This window comes from Paramisgurnus dabryanus, chromosome 18, assembly GCF_030506205.2.
Source record: "Paramisgurnus dabryanus chromosome 18, PD_genome_1.1, whole genome shotgun sequence".
NCBI classification, from domain to species: domain Eukaryota; kingdom Metazoa; phylum Chordata; class Actinopteri; order Cypriniformes; family Cobitidae; genus Paramisgurnus; species Paramisgurnus dabryanus.
The window spans coordinates 1,835,513-1,857,050 of record NC_133354.1 but is presented as its reverse complement, the minus strand read 5'-3'; the positions used below and the strand labels follow the sequence as shown (position 1 = coordinate 1,857,050).

Sequence of the window (21,538 nt, the reverse complement as noted above, 5' to 3'; positions counted from 1 at the left end):
TTTTTCGTCGATCAGATCACAAGTGGACGAGAGAGACATATTACGTTTACACTTCGTGTTTAAATCGGTCTCTTTTTGTCCATTTTCTCTCCAGAATACTGAGGGGATGGTCTGTGGACGAGTCTCTCTCCTGTCATTTAATCATGAGCGGGAGTAATGACGGGTTTAAATGGACGCGAATAATGCTTATGTTTTAAGTAAACGTTACATGTCCGTGTATATGTAAGAGCTTTCTCTGATATTGGTGAAAAAAGATTGCACAACTTTCACACGCTTGTAAAATGAAATGAAAGAGGCGCAGATCAGCTGCGTTTTATCAATGAAGGCCTAAAAATAGGGCTGTCACCGTGTGTTTGTGCTAGAGGTCAGAAAAGATGAAAAACATTTATCTCAGTACCTCAGATTACATAAATGGGCGGAGAGACGGCGTGTGGCTGTTCGAACACATTAAACCACATGCATGTTTACACTAACAAGTGTTATTCATAACCATGCTATAGTTAGCCAAGGAACTATAAAACTTTAAGTTTACAACATAGACTGTATAGATGTAAACGAATATGCTGAATTACCTGTGGAGAAGTTAGTCTTCGGTGTCCCTTGAGCCCCATCTTGGAAAACTAACATTACTCCAATATTGACTTTGGTCTTGTTGTTTTTCCTGTCGCGTTGTCGTTTTAAATCTCCTTTTCGCTTCCTTGGCGACGTGTTTTAATGTCCTCGAAAATATGTCTTCAACAGGCTTTCAAATCTGCCTCAAATCAAAGCATTAGATCGCGGGATCATCACGGTTTGCAGCTGTTGTTGAATCCGAAGGATTCAGTCCACACGTGTCGCATATGCGGGCTGCATACGTCATCAAGCCTGGTTTATTGAAATTAACTGAGCATTACATTCGCAAGTCATAAGCATATTACATCAATTTACAATTAACTAAGAATAATTGTCAGCTTTATAATTGTTAATATTCTAAAATAAGACTGTCTTGATGACGTATACCGCCTACACATGCAACCTCGAGAGGCTTCAGCTAGCGGCCAGCGTGAGTGTAGTCTGAAAGCGCGAAAGGCGGAGCTTGAATTTCAGCAATGTCCCTCGTCGGCGAATGTATTTCAAAGATGGAGGCACAACATGGATGCGCCAGTCGAGTGTATTTTAAAGCGTAACTAAACCCCTGGTCAGAGCGTGACTCCACCCACTGGCAATATTTGAAAAATGCAAGAAAAGTGGGCAGATCCCAAGGAGATAGAGGGGATGAACTAAGTGTGTGGTGAGATCGTAACAAGGGCGTGGTGATCTTGAACCTGCTTACGTCACGAGTCATTTTTTGGACCCATCATCCAATAGGAAAATTCAACTGTAGTAGCCACCGTTCAACCTGAAGAGAGCAGCACTCAGACGTTTTTACACCATATATTGTAGTATTGAAACACTTTACATCGAAATGTCAAAAAACTTACTAAAATCAATGAACAGCACTAATAAAGCCCCATTCTTACAGATCATTAACTAAAAAAAGTTGGTTTAGGGTTTAGTTACTCTTTAAATAGCAGATTCTACACTTACGAGAATACTTTGATTAGTGGGGTGGAAGTAATTACACATGAATGAGCACATACTTTTAAAAGAAAACATGGGTTTTTGCTAAGAATTAACTCAAAAAAGTACACAGTGTAGCTTTAAATTAGCTTGAATGTAACTCTACACCCTTGCCTTATTTGGTAGATCTATGAATATGCAAATTAGTCCCGCCTCTACTCAATCACACCAGCTCATAATAAGATTTGTAGCATTTAAACTACTTTAAATTATAAATAGAATGCATGATTCCCAACCACTTAAGATCAAACTGTTTATTTTAAGTCAAACATTTTCTGTAAGAATTGAAGAAATTTTAAGATAAAATTTTCAGATTATTACAATGTGCAAACTGCGCATGTAATCTATGTATGTACAGTAATGTAAGGATTGACAATTATTATAATGTATAAATTATGTATACTTATTATGTTCACTTTTCTCAAATTCTTAGCATTTTTATTTCTCAGTCTGGATTACTGTAAATTGAAGTAAACATAAGCAAGCATATGTGACCCTTTTATGTCATTTATTGTTTTAAATAAGGATTGTTTGTGTATTACATGTAAGCCTAGGAAATAAAAACTATTTCTATAACTCACTACTTAAAGAAGCTGGATGGTAGATGGTAGCAAGCTAAATTACAAACATTTAATGAAATTTAGTTTCCTCACCCGACAGAGAAAGAAAATAGGTTGCACCATGCCAACCGAAATAAAACAAAACTGAACTATAGACATAGAAATTTCATAATGTTCTGCAGTAGAATAAAATCCTAAAATAATATAGGGCATATATATAATGACTGTGGTCACAATATTGATTACAATGAGATAAAATGCTCTTTTCTTTATGTGGTTTTCCTCTCTCTCTCTCTCTCTCCCTCTCTCTCCTGGTCCTGACTGCTTCAGAGCTCTGAGAACAGCCAAACAACAAAACAACTGGATAGGGAGAAAGACGAGGAAAGTTGTCATCACGCAAGGCAAGTACAGTTTAGATGAAAATAACCAAATCACAGTAAGAAATCCAGCAGAAGCAAATGTTGCCACCCAGGCCACAGCAGAACAGATCAGTCTGTATCTGAGAGGTTTGAACTTCAGAAAGGTTACAGGATGAACCACAGCCAGGTAACGCTCGACACAGATCAGACTCTCAAACAGAGGACAACCGGTGACTGCAAATCCATCAAAACACACCACAAGTGTCCAGGAAGCTTGAAAATTAATTGCAAGAGAAATCAAGAGAGACTGCACAGCCAAGATCATCTCATTGACAGAGAGATTGAGAACGAAGAATTCTGCCGCAAGTCCATTCCCAGATCCTCTTACAATAAGCCAAATCACATAAGAGTTGATAGGAAAACTAAACAAAATGCAGATGATATGCATGACTGAAATCATATGAAATTGAGTTTCTACGTTAGTGCCATTGGGAAAGAAATGAGAAGATGTTGTTGTGGAGAAGATCTGACTGGAGATGTTCATCTGTGAAGGAGAAGTTGTTAGTCCACCACAACATTTTGGGACTGTAAAAACTAAACCAAACATAAAATCAAAAGGCAACAGAACAGTTTTCCGTACTTATTATGTCAAAACACACATCTGAAAGCAAGAACAAAATTATTCACCAATTAAAAACATAATGAATACAAACTGCCAACACTTACAGTCACTTACAGCTGGATTGCTTGCTTGCCTTTCAAACTGATGTGTTGAGGGCCATACAACTTTTACTAGTTTATGCTTTCATAGTACTTATATGCAAATTAACTAAGTGACTCCATATTTGGTATAAAAAAATTGATTTTATTGTCTAAAACTAGAACTGTACAAAAAAAACATCAATAATGTCTACAAAATATATCAGTGTCATGACTAAGCAGCACTCTTACATAACTGAATGACAAGTTGCTTTCAAAAATCACCTTTTAAACTCATACAAAACACTAAAACATACATTGGTTTACTGCAAAAACAGCATCTGGACCAAACAAATGAATACAGAGAAATATACATGAAATATGTGACCCAGGACCACAAAGCCATTCGTAAGTGTCATTTTGGATTTGAGCTGAATAAATAAGCTTCCATTGATGTATGGTTTGTTATAGGACAATATTTGGGCGAGATACAATGATGTGGAAATCTGGAATCTGAGGCTGCAAGAAATGGAAGATCCATTTTGTTTGGTAATGCCATTTTCACTCTATTGAACAAATTAAATGAAACATTTTACATGATTATAAACATAATATTTATCATGCAAAACAGGATTTGCAGATCAATTCAACGTACTATTTTAATTTTTTAAATGTGAAAGGTTGACATAAATTTATGAAATCAAGTTGAAATTGTTTAAAGGAATAATCCACTTTTATAAAACAAAAATCCAGATAATTTACTCACCCCCATGTCATCCAATATGTTTATGTCATTTTTTTTGTTCAGTCGAGAAGAAAATCGGTTTTTTTTTTTTTTTTTTTAAGGAAAATATGGAGTCCTCACTGTGAAACACAACTTCCAGAGGGCGGGGTTGGATCTAGATCCATTTCCTCCCACTTTATATACTTTGTTCCGCCAAATGAACCAGTATATTTGCGTTGTTGCAGCCCGCAATTAGTTGCAACCTGTGGTCGCCAACGTTTGCTATTGTCAATTTAATTGTACGTTTGATTAATAATATAGTTGAGAAAGATTCATAATTTAGAAAGTATCACAGTTAGGTGTAAGGGGAGGTAAGGACACGCTCCCAATAGTTTGATATCACTGAAGGTATTTATTTGTACATTATCCCACTTATTAAACAGCTATTCCTATATGAGTAAATATATTTATTAGCAAATTTAAAAAAGTAAACCATCTACGAGGGAAAACTGTTTCTTAATGGCTGTAAGCAAAGACGCGTTAAAACAAGTTCAAAGTCCATACAAGATAAACATTCAATTTATTAATTTCTAAATAACATGCCATAGCCTATATATTTTAATAATTATGCATATTTATACTGTATCCATTAATAGGTCTTAAACTGCATTATAGCAAAAAACTTACATTTCACCCTAAAGGCACTACTTTTATTGTAGTCATAAGTAAAGTTATTTTTTATGTCAAAATAATAACTTAATTTAGTTACGATTTAATGCGGAAATGGTAACGCAGCAACACGTGTATGACGTGTCTTGTGGTAAAACTGCCAACCAATGGGATCTCTGGATCGGGATCCAGCTCCGCCCCTGGATCTAAATCCAACCCCGCCCCCTGGATGTCGTGTTCTGCAGTGAGGCGCTACTGAAAATATGCCAGGATTTTTCTCAAGTAAATAGACTTTATTGGACCTCAACAGTTTACAGTTTCAACACAGTTTAAAATTGCAATTTCAATGCAGCTTCAAAGGCCTCTAAATGATCCCAACTGAGGCATACGGGTCCTATCTAGCCAAACGATTGTCATTTTTGCCAAGAAAAATAAAAATTATGCACTTTAAACCACATCTGATCTTGCACTAGCCGTGACGTGCTAGCGTGAACTTACGTAGTTACATCATCACGTTGAAAGGTCACGGATGAAAATAGGCAGCATTCTCTGCTCTCAAGCGGTAGGGGCGTGTTTACTGTTGGCGCTGAAACCACGGCCATTCACAGGAAAGCTGATGTCTCTCTCAACATTCTAATACATCTACAACCTTAATGGATACTATTGTGACTTTACAGGAGTGTACATTTACTAAGTGTAGCCTATACGTGCAATGGCTCAAGTGTGTCATCGAGCCACCGTTTTAGGCACGCATTAACTCAGAAATGGTGAAAAACTATTTAATTGCAATGTGCAATTCAGTACTACTACATATTTACAGTCTTTGCAATGTGTTTCAGCAATACATTTCAAACATTTATAATGTGTTTAGAGATTGACTTTACAGGGACTTATTGTGTGTGCGTGTATTACATGTAAGCAGGGAAAAAAGACTTTAAATAATTTAATTTCAGCTGGATGGTAGATGCAAACAAAATTACTGACATTTGATGAAATTCAGTTTCCTCACCCGACCGAGAAAGAGAACAGGTTGCACCAAACCAGCCGAAATAAAACAAAACTGAGCAATAGACACATATATTTCAGAATGTTCTGCCGTAGAAAAAAATATTACAATAATATAGGGCATATGTATAATAAGTGTAGTCACAGTATTGATTAAAATGAGATAAAACGCTCTTCTCTTCATGTTGTTTTCCTCCTCTCTCTCTCTCGCTCGCTCTCCTGGTCCTGACTGCTTCAGAGCTCTGAGAACAGCCAAACAACAAAACAACTGAATGGAGAGAAAGACGAGTAGTGAAGCCACCAGATAAGGGAAGTACATTTTAGATGAAAATAACCAAATTACAGTAAGAAATCCAGCAGAAGCAAATGTTGCCACCCAGGCCACGGCAGAACAGATCAGTCTGTATCTGAGAGGTTTGAACTTTAGAAAGGTTACAGGATGAACCACAGCCAGGTAACGCTCAAAACAGATCAGACACTGAAACAGAGGACGACCGGTGACTGCAAATCCATCAAAACACACCACAAGTGTCAATGAAGCTTGAAAAATATATGCGAGAAAAATCCAGAGAGACTGCACGGACAAGAACATCTCATTGACAGAGAGATTGAGAATGAAGAATTCTGCCGCAAGTCCATTCCCAGATCCTCTTACAATAATCCAAATCACATAGGAGATGATAGGAAAACTAAACAAACTGCAGATGATATACACGACTGATATCATATGAAATTCAGTTTCTACATTAGTGCCATTGGGAAAGAAATTAGAGGATTTTGATGTATTAATGGAGAAGATCTGACTGGAGATGTTCATCTGTGAAGAAGAAATTGTTAGTCCACAACAACATTTTGGGTCTGTAAAAACTAAACCAAACATAAAATCAAAAGGCAACAGAACAGTTTTCAGTATTTATCATGTCAAAACACACATGCGAATACAAGAACAAAATTCTTCAGCCAAGACAAAAATATTAAAAACATAATGAATACAAACTGCCAACACTTACAGTCACTTACAGCTGGATTGCTTGCTTGCCTTCCAAACTGATGTGTTGAGCGATATACAACTGTTACTAGTTTATGCTTTCAAAGTACTTATATACAAATTAACTTAGTGACACCATATTTGTTACAAAAGATTGATTATGCTGTCTAAAACTAGAACTGTACAAAAAACCATCAATAATATCTACAAAATATATCAACGTCATGACTTGCAATAAGCTGCACTCTTACATAACTGAATGACAAATTGCTTTCAAAAATCACCTTTTAAACTCATACAAAACACTAAAACATACATTGGTTTACTGCAAAAACAGCATCTGGAACAAACAAATGAATACAGAGAAATATACATAAAATATGTGACCCTGGACCACAAAACCATCCATAAACGTGAATTTGGAATTGAGCTGAATAAATAAACTCCCATTGATGTACTGTCTGGTTTGTTAGGATAGGACAATACTTGGCAGAGATACAATGATTTAAAAATCTGGAATCTGAGGATGCAAAAAATCGAAAAACTGAGAAAATCGCATTGAAAGTTGTCACATTTTATATGATTATAAACATAATTTTTATCCGGCACTAATTTAACACTCAACTGGATAATCATTATATTGGATACATTTTTTGGTTTATCCAAAAGTCTCCTTTAGTGTATCCTTATTTTATTCTTTCAAAAACAAAATTTATTAGCACTATTTATGATATTTATTAGGTATCACTGCACTGTAAAAATGGTTTTGCAAGTCAATTCAACATACTATTTTAAGTTTTTAAATGTAAAAAGTTGACTTTACTTCATGGCCGTAGCCAGCTATGAGGACCTCGGCCAATTTTTCATATAAAAAGTTACATTTGAAGTTCTCTGAATGACTAATTAGTAATTTAAAACTACTCATATTGGCATCCGCACACTGTAAAATGTAATTAGTTGACCTTACTTAAAAAAAGTATGCAAACTCGTTGCCTCAAAAAAATTAAGCAAAGTTAGCTTACGATTAGTGATTTAGAAAAGCTTGTTTATTTTAAGTGTGCAGTACTAATCTAGTAGTACCACTAACACGCTTTTTTTAAGTTCTTGTAACTTTTTCCTTTTGTGTGGATTGCTTGATATAAATTTAACCCCACTTAGAATTACTAAATACCTACAACTTAATACTTTTAGTTCTGCTTACTCAAAGAAACCAATTTGGGTCCTTGTTTTGTTGTTACGATCTAATAAACACATCCCAAACATATAATTTAAAAGAACACTCACTTGATTCAGGTACATTACAACATTTATTCAATGCACATTCATGTACATAACAGCAGCTAAACAAAGTTGTGGTTGATTTAACTGTATACAGTTAAAATGTAACTTTCTTTACATTAAAAAAATTGCATTCAGTTAAAAATTGCATTTTTAACTGAAAGTACAACAAATGCTTTTGTGTCCCAAAGTGAGCAGTGAAAGGATTAAAGCAACAAACAAAAACATCACTCCTTGGGGTTTGTATTTGTACTACATTAAAAACTATAAAAAGCTTTCCTAAAACACAAATGTAAACAGGACCACCGTGGTAGGTTATTTTCTGACATTATCATCTAATAACAACTAACAACTCTTAATAAAACACGGTGGCTCCATTTCCAACTTTAGCATACCTGGATAACATTACAGACTTTAATGGAATTTCTTTTTATTAAGATCAGAAGCAAATACAGTTTGCATGAAAGCATCAAACTGTATCTAATAACAGGAAAACATTAATGGCTGCAAAGCTTACAAAGTTCTATCGGACACCTCTTTAACCCAGAAGACTGTTCTTCAGAGTCAACCGTTTTGATGGGAGGTTTTTCTTTCCCAGTCCAAGCATCACAGTCTAAATAAAGTTGAGTGTATTTGCCATGCATTTTGGGTAAGCCCAAACAAAAGACTTGAGGCAAGTCCTTAACATTATCCATAACAATACCTCCCTCCAGAATGATGGCAGTGGAGATGGGCTGGAGGACCACTAAGCTTTGACCCTCGTGAGGACTATCTTCACTGACAACCGTCAGGACACCAACAGTGATGCATTCTAGAGCCTGGTGTCTAATGATACACACAGAGAGAAAAGATAAGTTAACAGAGTAAATTGCAAGGCACAAGCAGACAGGAAATAAAATAGGTTTGTCTGGATTGTCTCATTTAGAACTTGATGAACTAACATACAGATCAAAAGCAAAATGAATCTACTTACCAGCCAGCTCATGTGCTGCATCAGCTCCTTGAGTTTCTGGCCAACAGTTCCCTTTTTGTTTTGAAAAGTTCGATGAAACGTGGGGCATACTGGTCCAAAGCCTCAAGTCTCCCTCAAGATTCTTACTGGCGATTCTATTAAACTCAGCAAACACCTAAAAAAGTAGAGAGAGGTATTAACATTCCAACAAGTGTTTGGATTTCTAGCCACACACTTTGAATTCATTTTTGATTTGCATAATTTTATTGGTTGAAAACAAAAAATAGGTTACCTGTCTTTCTGTGAAACGTGCTGGCCATCGTTCAACCATGTTCTGTACAGCAGGCCCTTGTTTTTTACAATTTCTTGTCTGCATAGTGGGAATGATTGGTCCATCATTTGTGAAATGAGAGTGACACATTTGGTTGTTTTTCTTCATTTCTTCCACTAAAACAAAAAGAAGTGACATTATATGGGGATGATGGGAGAAACCCACACAAATAAGCTCTGGTTAAAATAATAATAATAATTTGGGTTAATGTGTAAGGTAGATTTAAAAAAAATTCTCTCACATCTTCATGGACACAACAATTAATGTTTTATTATTTTTCTTGTAATAATGTATGATTAGAAAAAATGCATCCGTGTAGATGAGGGAATCAAAGTGTATGCTCGTTGTGCACACTCTACATTATGGCCAAGCATGCTCGATTAAAATAGCATCGCAATACCCCAAGCAACACTTAAAACAATTCCACCACTGACTTTAGACATTAGGAACTGCAAAATAGCATCAGGGATTGTTTGCGCCGGAACACGCCTTCTTTTTTTGCACTGAAAAGCCCAGGGAGCACAAGTTCATTCCTAGTTTACTAATGTGCGTCTGTGGAGGGAAAGTCCGCTGTGCATCAGGTGTAAGATAGGGCTGGCTGCATATTCAGACTTTAAATACCAGAGCTATAGGAAAAACGAAATCCTTGCAAAAATCTAATTATCAAGCTTTTCATCATTGAACTTCAAGACAAGTGAACAGAGCAGTACAAAAGGTAAATTACTCACTTTTGTGGTTGGCATCTAGGATACTGTAGTCCTGGGTATGATGGACTGTCCACAGTATCTATAAAGACAGTTCAGAAATACTAATTACATAAAATATTTGAAATTCAACATATGCACAAATATTCTGTATGATGAAATGTACTATAATGATAAATTCATTTAAACACACAAGATATTTAGCTTGAATTTCTTAAATTGGTTTGCTTTTGTTGTAATCCAATTGCTCTGATGTAAGAATAACTTTTACTTTAACATGCAATAATAAGAGTTATTAGTTGAAAATACCTTTTATTGCTGGGATTATGGAATGTGAGGAGGATTGATTACCATTCTGCTTGAGCCTGAAAGAGGACAGTTTAAAAAAAAATAAAACAATTTAATACAACCAAAGTTCACCACAACTCACAAACAAGTAACGTTACATGTGAAAACTAACATAGCCCTATAACCCACAGACAGTTCCCCTTATTAAAATGTGCATATTATGTACAAGATGACCTTGAATAATAATGTAAGCAACGGAGTATGCCAGCAAATACGTTCCCTATCATAACAGGCTATGATAAACTGTGTAAAAAAAATTCAGACAGGGAGACACTCTTGTCTGTAACGTGTCTGATCTGGGTACTACACGTGGTAACCATGGAAACGGCACAAGTACGAATATCGACCAGTGTTAAGTGCGAGTGTTAAATAAAATGACATTGTGGGGATATCCCCAATCATATGTCGACACACGTGGTAATCTTGTCTTTGATAAGCACAGACTGTTATTATTGGTAGCTAAATTAGCATTAGTGCTAACTTTACAGCCTAGCTTAAAATAAAATGATACATACATACTTGTTCTGCCTAAACTTATAAAAATCAGTTATAAAGCTCAGGAAACTCACAAACCACCGGGATCAGTCTGTCATCATGCTAGTCAGTACGTTACTCGACAAAAGTTACCTTACTAGGCTTGTTCGACTTCATGCGGCGCCGCAAGAACCGACAGCCGGATGACGTCAAAGTACCGCGAGAATGATTCAAGTAATCTTATTTCGTCTCGCTCTCGCGATACTTTGACGACTTGCGGCGCTGCATAAGACTGAAGTTATTCCTGAATTTTAACGTGTCAAAAGTCTTTAAAGTTTCCAATTTTCAACACCGAGGAAGTTGTGGATTGAAAAAATAATAAAGTATTGACCAAGTTTCAGCAAAATATAGCCACGTTATGTCTTTTATATGGTTAGCCAGCGTAAGCAGACATTACTACACGCAAATCAAGCGCAAAATACTGGCGCAGACTTACAGATACAAAACGGTGTGCACACAGGTAAAATATTTACTCACCAAATAAGTGTGCCAAGCACAAGAATCTCGGCTGAAGATAATCAAAAGTGCCGTAGAAGCGATGTATAGGTCCAGCTCCACCTGGTCAGTTGCGGCATGTGGTGAGGTGACTTGTAACGACTGTCTGCAAAAATTATGATTCCCGCAACGCCAAGACCCGCCCCCCGAAGCACCTTGATTGGTTGGGTTTAGGCATTTCAGAGAGGACTGATCTGCGCATGTCCACATGTCATAAACTTACTTTTTCTATATGAATCCAGCTCAAGTAGACTGAGCTGGTAAGATTTTTCAACCTCAAAGTACAAGTAACTCACTAAAAGCAAGTGTTAACAGCAGGTTGATAAAAACTGATTAAGGTCAATTTACTTTTTTTAAGTAAGTACCATGTTTGCATTTACAGTGCATATATAATTAAGTTTTGACAGTTTACCGTACTTTCCTGAGTATAAGCTGCATCATTCAAAAATGCGTCATTAAGATAAATTAACATATATAAGTCACAGTAGACTATACATCGCGTTTCTTTAGAAACTTATTACACACAATTCAAGGCCGAATAACAGACATTTCATCTGGAAAGGCAAGTTATTCAAATAAACCCCAAGTCAACAGTATTAACAAATTGTAATCTAATTGTGATGCCCAGTGGCTGTTCCTTGTTTTTTGTGTGTGTGTTGTGCTTGTATTGTTTGCAGGTGACTGCTGAATGTGGTGTAATTGTAGGCAATTGTAGGTATTTGTTGCTTCCTATAAAAACTGATTATTCCTGTTGGTGGGGGCGGCTCTGGATTTCGTGACAGGCATTAGCTCTTCATCTTCTTTTCCGATAAAAGCTTTGATTACTTTGAGCATGATTGTAAAATAAAGCCGAGATGTTTGGCAGAATGAATGTACTCGTCTTCTCTTTATTTATAGTCATCCTTTGTGTTCACAACAAATGGGGGCTAGTCCGGGATATGAACTCGGGACCTCTCGCATATAATATAACAATGTCCACCCCCAAAACATATAAACAGAGTGTATCCAAAGTGTAAAATGACAAAAAGGTTACAACAGAATAAGCATAATAAATACCAGTAATACTTAAATAGATTTCTAGCGTGAAATATGGTGTCTCAAAATAGCACAGTTAAGTACACTTAGTTGTGTAGGCTTATGTTCTTAAATTTATCTTAAGAAGTACTAACGACTTTGGTATATTAACTATAAAACTAGTGCACAAAATAGTACATTTACTAAGTGTAGCCTATACGTGCAATGGCTCAAGTGTGTCATCGAGCCACCGTTTTAGGCACGCATGAACTCAGAAATGGTGAAAAACTGTTTAATTGCAATGTGCAATTAAGTACTACACCATTTACAGTCTTTGTAATGTGTTTCAGCAATACATTTCAAACATTTATAATGTGTTTAGAGATTGACTTTACAGGGAATTATTGTTTGTGTATTACATGTAAGCAGAAAAAAAGACACATTTCAGCTGGATGGTAGATGCAAACAAAATTACAGACATTTGATGAAATTCAGTTTCCTTACCCGCCAGAGAAAGAGAACAGGCTGCACCAAACCAGCTGAAATAAAACAAAACTGAGCAAAAGCCATATATATTTCATAATGTTCTGCCCTAGAAAAAAATAGTGAAACAATATAGGGCATATATATAATAAGTGTGGTCACAGCATTGATTACAATGAGAAAAAACGCTCTTCTCTTCATGTGGTTTTCCTCCTCTCTCTCTCTCGCTCTCATTCCTGGTCCTGACTGCTTCAGAGCTCTGAGAACAGCCACACAACAAAAAAACTGAATGGAGATAAAAAAGAAGAGTGATGTCATCAAATAAGGGAAGTACATTTTAGATGAAAATAACCAAATTACAGTAAGAAATCCAGCAGAAGCAAATGTTGCCACCCAGGCCACAGCAGAACAGATCACTCTGTATCTGAGAGGTTTGTATTTAAGAAAAGTTACAGGGTGAACCACAGCCAGGTAACGCTCGACACAGATCAGACACTGAAACAGAGGACGAGCGGTCACTGCAAATCCATCAAAAAACACAACAACTGTCCAGGAAGCTTGAAAATTGATTGCGAGAAAAATCAAGAGAGACTGCACGGACAAGATCATCTCATTGACAGAGAGATTGAGAATGAAGAATTCTGCCGCAAGTCCATTCCCAGATCCTCTTACAATAAGCCAAATCACATAGGAGTTGATAGGAAAACTAAACAAACTGCAGATGATATACACGACTGATATCATATGAAATTCAGTTTCTACATTAGTGCCATTGGGAAAGAAATGAGATGATTTTGATGTATTAATGGAGAAGATCTGACTGGAGATGTTCATCTGTGTGAAGAAGAAGTTGTTAGTCCACCATAACATTTTGGGACTGTAAAAACTAAACCAAACGTAAAATCAAAAGCCAACAGAACAGTTTTCAGTATTTATCATGTCAAAACACACATGCAAAAGCAAGAACAAAATTCTTCAGCCAAGACAAAAATATGAAAAACATAATGAATACAAACTGCCAACACTTACAGTCACTTACTGCTGGATTGCTTGCTTGCCTTCCAAACTGATGTGTTGAGCGATATACAACTGTTACTAGTTTATGCTTTCATAGTACTTATATACAAATTAACTAAGTGACACCATATTTGTTACAAAAGATTGATTATGCTGTCTAAAACTAGATCTGTACAAAACCCATCAATAATATCTACAAAATATATCAACGTCATGACTTGCAATAAGCTGCACTCTTACAAAACTGAATGACAAATTGCTTTTAAAAATCACCTTTTAATCTCATACAAAACACTAAAACATACATTGGTTTTCTGTAAAAACAGCATCTGGAGATGCAAATAAATACAGAGAAATATACATGAAATATGTGACTCTGGAGCACAAAACCATCCATAAGTGTAAATTTGCAATTGAGCTGAATAAATAAACTTCCATTGATGTATGGTTTGTTAGGATAGGACAATATTTGCCTGAGATCTGGAATATGAGGGTGCATCCTGAGAAAATAGCCTTTAAAGTTGTCCAAATGAAATCCTTGGCAACACATATTACTAGTGATAAATACATTTTTGATATATTTACAAAAATGAATTGTTTTTACAAAATATCTTCATGGAATATCCTGATGATTTTTGGCATTTACAAAAATATTTTATTTTGACCCATATAATGTATTGTTGGTTATTGCTACAAATATACCCATACAACTTATGACTGGTTTTGTGGTCCAAGATTACATTTGTTTGGTAATGTCCATCTCCTTAAAGGTGCCATTTGTAATAATTGAGGTAAAAGATTTTAAAAAATTAGCCACACGCATCAAAAGAATGAGAAGAAATAAGGGCAAAGATATCATTAAAAAAATGTCAAGGTATAGTGCTGCAGAAATATCAATCTGAATTAGCATGCTAAATTACTAGCTACAGCCCGACTGGTGTTGTAATACCAGTTTCGACCATGGGAGGCGGTATGCGGGCCACGCACATAACCGCCGGCCAAACTGCAATACACGAATAAGTCGCATGTGTGGGAGTACAGCCCTCTACTACTACCGCTGCGTCCGAAAACTAAGGCAGCTGACTTGTTGGCTTAAGATTCATGAAGGAAGCTCAGAGAAATGCAATTCGGACAGCCATGGATTTGGACATGCTTGATGCCTTCCTGCCTTGCAATAGGGGTTTCGGACGTATTTCAGTTCAGGGAAGAGAGCGGAAGAATGGCTAAAGCAAGAGACATTTTCCACTACCACAAACATTTGCTGCAGGGAACAACGCGCTCGGAATCACAAATAAAATATGATAAATAAAGTAACCGAACCAGAGTAAATACTGGCACTGCTTTTCATCGCTGGAGACAACTAATGGACATGAAAGAAATGAGGTTCGACTCCGAAATGACAACATTTCTTTTCGATTGGTAAGTAAGATGCTGTTAGTATTTCGCTAGAAGTTCACTTATAATAGGCATTGCGATAACCTATGCTCAGCTTGTACATGAACTACGGCTTTGTGCAGTAAATGTGGCTCCATCTGAAAGCAGCTGATGGCGATTCACTTTTAATCAAGAAACCGGCTTCACTGACGAGAAGCGGAATGACTATCGCATGCAAATTATTGCGCATCCTTAGCTGTTAGCGTTTAATAGTTAGCTCTACCCACGGATCTGATCCGGTTTTCACCCGTTATCTACCAAGCTGATGCTAAAATGTAACATTAGCTAAGAAGCTTGAAATGTCTTCGATTATAATGAACACCAAATGGACGCACGAAACGTAGCGGAAAACATTGCAATTTTAATGAGACCGAATGTTTTTTTTGTGACTAATGATAACTTAGTTGCTAATGTAAATCAAACTTGATATATGCTGCTAAATTTGCAGCTACTAAATTAAAATAGACCAACTCACTTTTCTGGAGGTATACTGCCCCCGTCTGTTTGGAGTGTGGAGTATGAATTGATTTTTTTTTTGGGCGGACATGTTAAATGGTCCCTTTAATATGGGCACCAGGCCATTCTCACTTTATTGAACAAATTAAATCAAACATTATATATGATTAAAAACATAATATTTATCCTGCATTCAAATAACACTCAACTGGATAATCACTATATTGGATACATTTCTGGTTTATCCAAAAGTCTCTTTTAGTGTATCCTTATTTAATCAGTTCAAATACAAAATGTATTAGCATTAATTTATGATATTTATTAGGTATCACTGCACTATAAAAATGGTTTTGCAGATCAATTCAACATACTATTTTAAGTTTTTAAATGTGAAAAGTTGACATAACTTCATGGCTGTAGCCAGCTAAGAGGCCACCGAGGTCCGGACCTCTGTAAATTTTACACATTAAAATAAAATTGAAGTTCTCTGAATGACTAATAAGTAATTTAAAACGACTCATATTGGCATATAATTATGTTTGGACAGTTTATTGTAAAGTTTAGCATAAAATGACAGAGACTGACTCAAGCAGCTGTGAGACGCTGGCAGGCGGCCACTGGTCCAGCATTCACAGTGTTGCCAGATCCCATTGTGAAAAATCATCTTTAGACATAGTGTTTAATGTTTAAACAATGTGACCCTTTGGGAAATGTTTTAAGTGAGAATGTGCAGGTTAGTGTTAGCGATGTATTTAGCCTATTTTGTTTGTTTTGTACTGATATCTGGCAACACGGTGTGACCAGTACCTAAACAGTAATCAAATGGCACATCATTTTGCGTGGGCAGGTTTTTGCTGACATGATACTACATTTAGTAAGACACATGCAATTAGTTCTTGTTTTATTGCCTAATATTGCTAATCATTCCATAATAAGCATTATTGCATAAAAAATTATACACCCCAAGTCAACAGTATTAACAAATTGTGATCTAATTTTGATTTCCAGTGGCCGTTCCTTGTGTGTGTTGTGCTTGTATTGTTTGCAGGTGGCTGTTGATTGTGGCGTGATTGAAGGTGCACTGGTTTCTAGGTGTTTGTTGCTCCCTATAAAACTGATTATTCCTGTTGGTGGGGGCAGCTCTGGATTTGGTAGCAGCTTTTATCTCTTTGTCTTGTTTTCCAATAAAAGCTTTGATTACTTTGAACATGATTGTAAAATAAAGCTGAGATGTTTGGCAAGATGAATGTACTAGTCTTTTCCTTATTTGTAGTGATCCTTTGTGTTTGCAACAATTGGGGGCTCGTCCGGAATATGAACTCGGGACCTCTCACATATAATTTAACAATGCCCACCCCCAAAACATATAAACAATGTGTATCCAAAGTGTAAAATGGCAAAAAAGGTTATGACAGACTACATAAGATCCATAAGATACATAAGGTAAAAAAAAAAAATATGTACTAAAACTACATTAACATTAACATTTTATAAAAGATTTGCACTGAAAATATACTAATAAAAGATATCATTTTTCTTGAATAGTACTTCAGTGCGCCTAAATAAGTATACTAAATAACAGTAATACTAAAATAGATTTCTAGCATATTGAAATATGGTGTCTCAGAATAGCACAGTTAAGTACACTCATATGATTTTAAATTTATCTTAAGAAGTACTAAAGACTAACTTTTGGTATATTAACTACAAAATTAGCACACAAAATAGTACATATACTAAGTGTAGCCTAGTTAAAGTGTATTTTAGTCAACCTGGTCTCATGGGAAATACGTACCTCTGCACACTTTTTTGCAGCGCCAAAAATATGTACCAATAGGCACGTATTGCTACAGTTTTGAAAAACAAACGTCCACTGGGGTCGCTAAAGAGAAGAACTCCATGTGACATTACATTAGGAGTTGCATTTCATTACATCGCGAGATTTAACAACGCATTGGTAAGTTAAGTGTCTTTAATTTGATATAAAGTTTATTACTCTATATAAATCAGGTTAAAAGTGTTCAATTCAATCGCTGTTTTATATCTGTCAGTTCTGCTTAGGCTTATTGTATCTCAAAATGATTTTAAATCAGCACATCGTAACTAAAGCGATTAAATGCCATCCTCAGCTTTAACGTGACGCAGATTCGATCAGTTAATATTAGGATAAAGGTAACGCGATACGCGTCGATTTTACCATGCTTTACCACAGTAAAAGTTTATTTCGGCTACTGCGTGGTAAAACCCGAATACGCGTCGAATTTACCATGCTTTACCACAGTAACAGTTTATTTCGGCTACTGCGTGGTAAAACTCGAATACGCGTCGAATTTACCATGCTTTACCACAGTAACAGTTTATTTCGGCTACTGCGTGGTAAAACCCGAATACGCGTCGAATTTACCATGCTTTACCACAGTAACAGTTTATTTCGGCTACTGCGTGGTAAAACCCTAATACGCGTCGAATTTACCATGCTTTACCACAGTAACAGTTTATTTCGGCTACTGCGTGGTAAAACCCGATACGCGTCTAGTTTACCATGCTTTACCACGGTAACAGTATACTCTCACCTCAGCCCCCCCTCCCAGAATGTTTTAGATGTCTTCATATATAAAACACCTCCCTTACGAAAATTAACCATGGTTTTATTGTGGTAAAAGTGTAGTAACCATGTTTTTTTTGGTGTATTGATTACTATGAGCAAAACCATGGTTTTACTACAATAACCATGGTTAAACTATGGTTTTTGAAAACCATGGTAACTACAAAATAACCATGGTTTTGACAAACACATGATTCCACTCATCAGTCTTGTTCCAGAATGTTTAAAACGTTCCTTAATTAACACACTTACAAGCTAATGAACTGAATCAGCCCTTACAAAATTTAACCATGGTTTTACTACAGTTAAAACCAAAAAAACATGGTTACTGTAGTAACTACAATAACCATGGTTTAATTATGGTTTTTGAAAACCATGGTAACTACAAAATAACCATGGTTTTGACAACCATGGTTTTCAAAAACCATAGTTAAACCATGGTTCTTGTAGTTACTACAGTAACCATGTTTTTTTTTAACTGTACTAAAACCATGGTTAATTTTTGTAAGGGCTGATTCAGTTCATTAGCTTGTTAGTGTGTTAATTAAGGAACATTTTAAACATTCTGGAACAAGACTGATGAGTGGAATCAGGTGTTTCATATAAGGAGACATTTAAAACATTTTGGGAGGTGGACCTTGAGGACTGAAGTTGGGAACCACTGACCTAAAGGATTATTAGGAACACCTGTTCAATTTCTCATTTATGCAGTTATCTAATCAACCAATCACATGGCAGTTGCTTCAATGCATTTAGGGGTGTGGTCCTGGTCAAGACAATCTCCTGAACTCCAAACTGAATGTCAGAATGGAAAAGAAAGGTGTGGTGTTTAATCAGACCCCGCGCGCACAAAAACCATGCGCGAGTGAGAGATACGAGCACGCGAACACTATTCGAGCGCGAAAAAGCAGAACACAATTGTGTAAAGCATCCTTGCGAGAGCGCACCTCCGCTCAGCGCGCACAAATGCAGTCACGCGAGCAAGGGCTTGGATGAGCTTTTGCTCGATTCTGACTATCTCTATGCTCTCACAGCTGCACCACACAAGCTCGCTCGATCAATATGACTTTTGGGTCTTTGGGGGCGGGACATTGACTGATGTCTTCGTGCCTATGATTGGTTGGTTGATTTAATCAGTGATTTGCATAATCTTCTGTTCTCAATTCGTATCCAGTCAATCTAGGTAGAGAAGACACGTTTTAATAGGACCCTTATGTCGGAGCCAACCCTATCTCACAGCGAATTCGTAATAATTCAAACGATTTAACCAAGTGGCTAAATCGTATAAAATCATACGAGCTGGCTCGTACGAAATCGTACGATTAGTTCATCGCATTTAACACAGCCCTGTGTCGCAGGGATTTTGTGCTAATTAATACGAATATATTAAATCGTACTATACCATACGATTTTGTTCATCGCATTCAAGAAGCGTGACCTGTAGCCAGAAAAAAACCTCTGGGTGTGCATCTGAAAATCTGCGTGTGTCACAGGCAGGCAAGATAACCAGAAACGCTGGGGAATTCAGGTGCTGTAATCGACTCATCTCGTTATAGATCAAGATAATTTATGAAGATCTTTAAACGAAGGATTGGAATATCAGATAGTTGACATGGTAAGCAAGTTAGTTAATATTTTTAATTAAAAAAAAGGAAAAAACGAAATAAAACGAATAGCATACATTATTGTTGTTGCGGTGTGTCACGTGACAATCATGACCTGTCGCCATGGACACAAGGGGTCAGATAAAATATTTGTAACTTGCGTGTGAAAGGTTTATTTTAAATATATATATATATTCTAAGTAAACAACAAAATTGAAACTATAAATAAATATTCTGCATCCATTTTAGGTGTGCCACTCTGGGTGGCTCCGGCACACTTGTGGCTACGCCCCGCCGTGACCCAAATCTCATTCGCACATCATCGCGAAATTTATCATCAATTTACAAATGTCATCACATCTCGGTGAGTATACCATAAAGTGTATGTTTGTTCGATTTTAAATTCATTATATGTGTTAATCCAGATCGGCTTCTAAATGTTCTCTGAATTGTATTGGTCATCTATATTACATTCTTTCTTTTTGTTCAAAATAAGTTCAACACAACACATAATCAAGCAGTGGGTGAAAAGCTAGTCACGTTATGTTAGTCACCATTAACATAACGTGACAGATCCTCGATCATTTTATTATATTCATATTTTTGGAATTAACTACCAATGTACTTCTACTGTGGTATTTTGTGTTTATAGTACACAAATCGTACCATGTTTTTACCGCAGTTAGTCTACTTCTACTGTGGTGTTTTGTAGTACAGTAACAGCAAACCTTATGCTTTTACCACAGTAGTTCAGCCCTTTTATACATGGTAAAAAACAGTAACAACAACACCGTGCTTTTAATACATTTGATGTACAATTCAGAAATCTTTAGACATTTGGATCTTTCTTTTTGGTCAGTTTTATTCTTTTGCCGTTTTATTTATTTATTTATCTTATTATATAGTCTTATGATAGTGGGCGGATCTTGGGGTTTGTTGTAAATAGTTATATACATACAATGTTTAGTAAATAAAGAATTTAAAAAATATCCAAAATTTGTAATTCACAATTTTTTTTGTCTTGCAGTTTCTTCACATACATCTCATACTCCTCCATCTACACGCTCCACAACATTTAAACCAACGGCTCTTTTAAGAGCCATCACTTGCAAAAGCTTTCCTACTCACTCACTCACTCACTCACTCTCTCTCCTACTCACTCACTCACTCACTCACTCACTCACTCACTCTCTCTCCTACTCACTCACTCACTCACTCACTCTCCAACTCACTCACTCACTCACTCACCCTCCAACTCACTCACTCACTCTCCTATAGGGATGTGCAAAAAAATCGTCTGCGATTCTCATGCGTGTTTCATCAGTAAAGCCAGTTCCGTGATTAGAAGTAAATCGCCATCAGCTGCTTTCAGATGGAGCGGCATTAATTACACAGACCCGTAGTTCACCGAGAAGATAGGCAAAATTGCATCGATTATCGGAGTCGATTTTCCTTGATTTTGAACCAGATTTTGCCTAGCTTCTCGTTGAACTACGGGTCTGTGTAATATATGCCGCTCCATCTGAAAGCAGCTGATGGCGTTTTACTTCTAATCACGGAACCGGCATTACTGATGAAACACGCATAAGAATCACAGACGATTTTTTTGCATAGCCCTACTCTCCTACGCACTCACACACACACTCACTCTCCCCCTCTCTCTGTTTGTCCCTCTTTCAA

The 21,538-nt window shown here is 36.5% G+C and overlaps 2 long non-coding RNA genes across 2 annotated transcripts; one reads left to right on the top strand and one right to left on the bottom strand.

Moving 5' to 3' along the window:
* Positions 1-7,948: 7,948 nt before the first annotated feature.
* LOC135721824 (uncharacterized) lies at positions 7,949-11,601 on the bottom strand. The gene is made up of 4 exons (XR_010521591.2): positions 10,178-11,601; positions 9,893-9,950; positions 8,855-9,008; positions 7,949-8,706 (listed from the first exon to the last, which is right to left on the bottom strand). It is a non-coding gene; the product is annotated as an uncharacterized lncRNA (long non-coding RNA).
* Positions 11,602-17,433: 5,832 nt separating this feature from the next.
* On the top strand, positions 17,434-21,081 carry LOC135721826 (uncharacterized). Its single transcript, XR_010521593.2, has 3 exons — positions 17,434-17,606; positions 20,108-20,222; positions 20,886-21,081. It is a non-coding gene; the product is annotated as an uncharacterized lncRNA (long non-coding RNA).
* Positions 21,082-21,538: the final 457 nt, after the last annotated feature.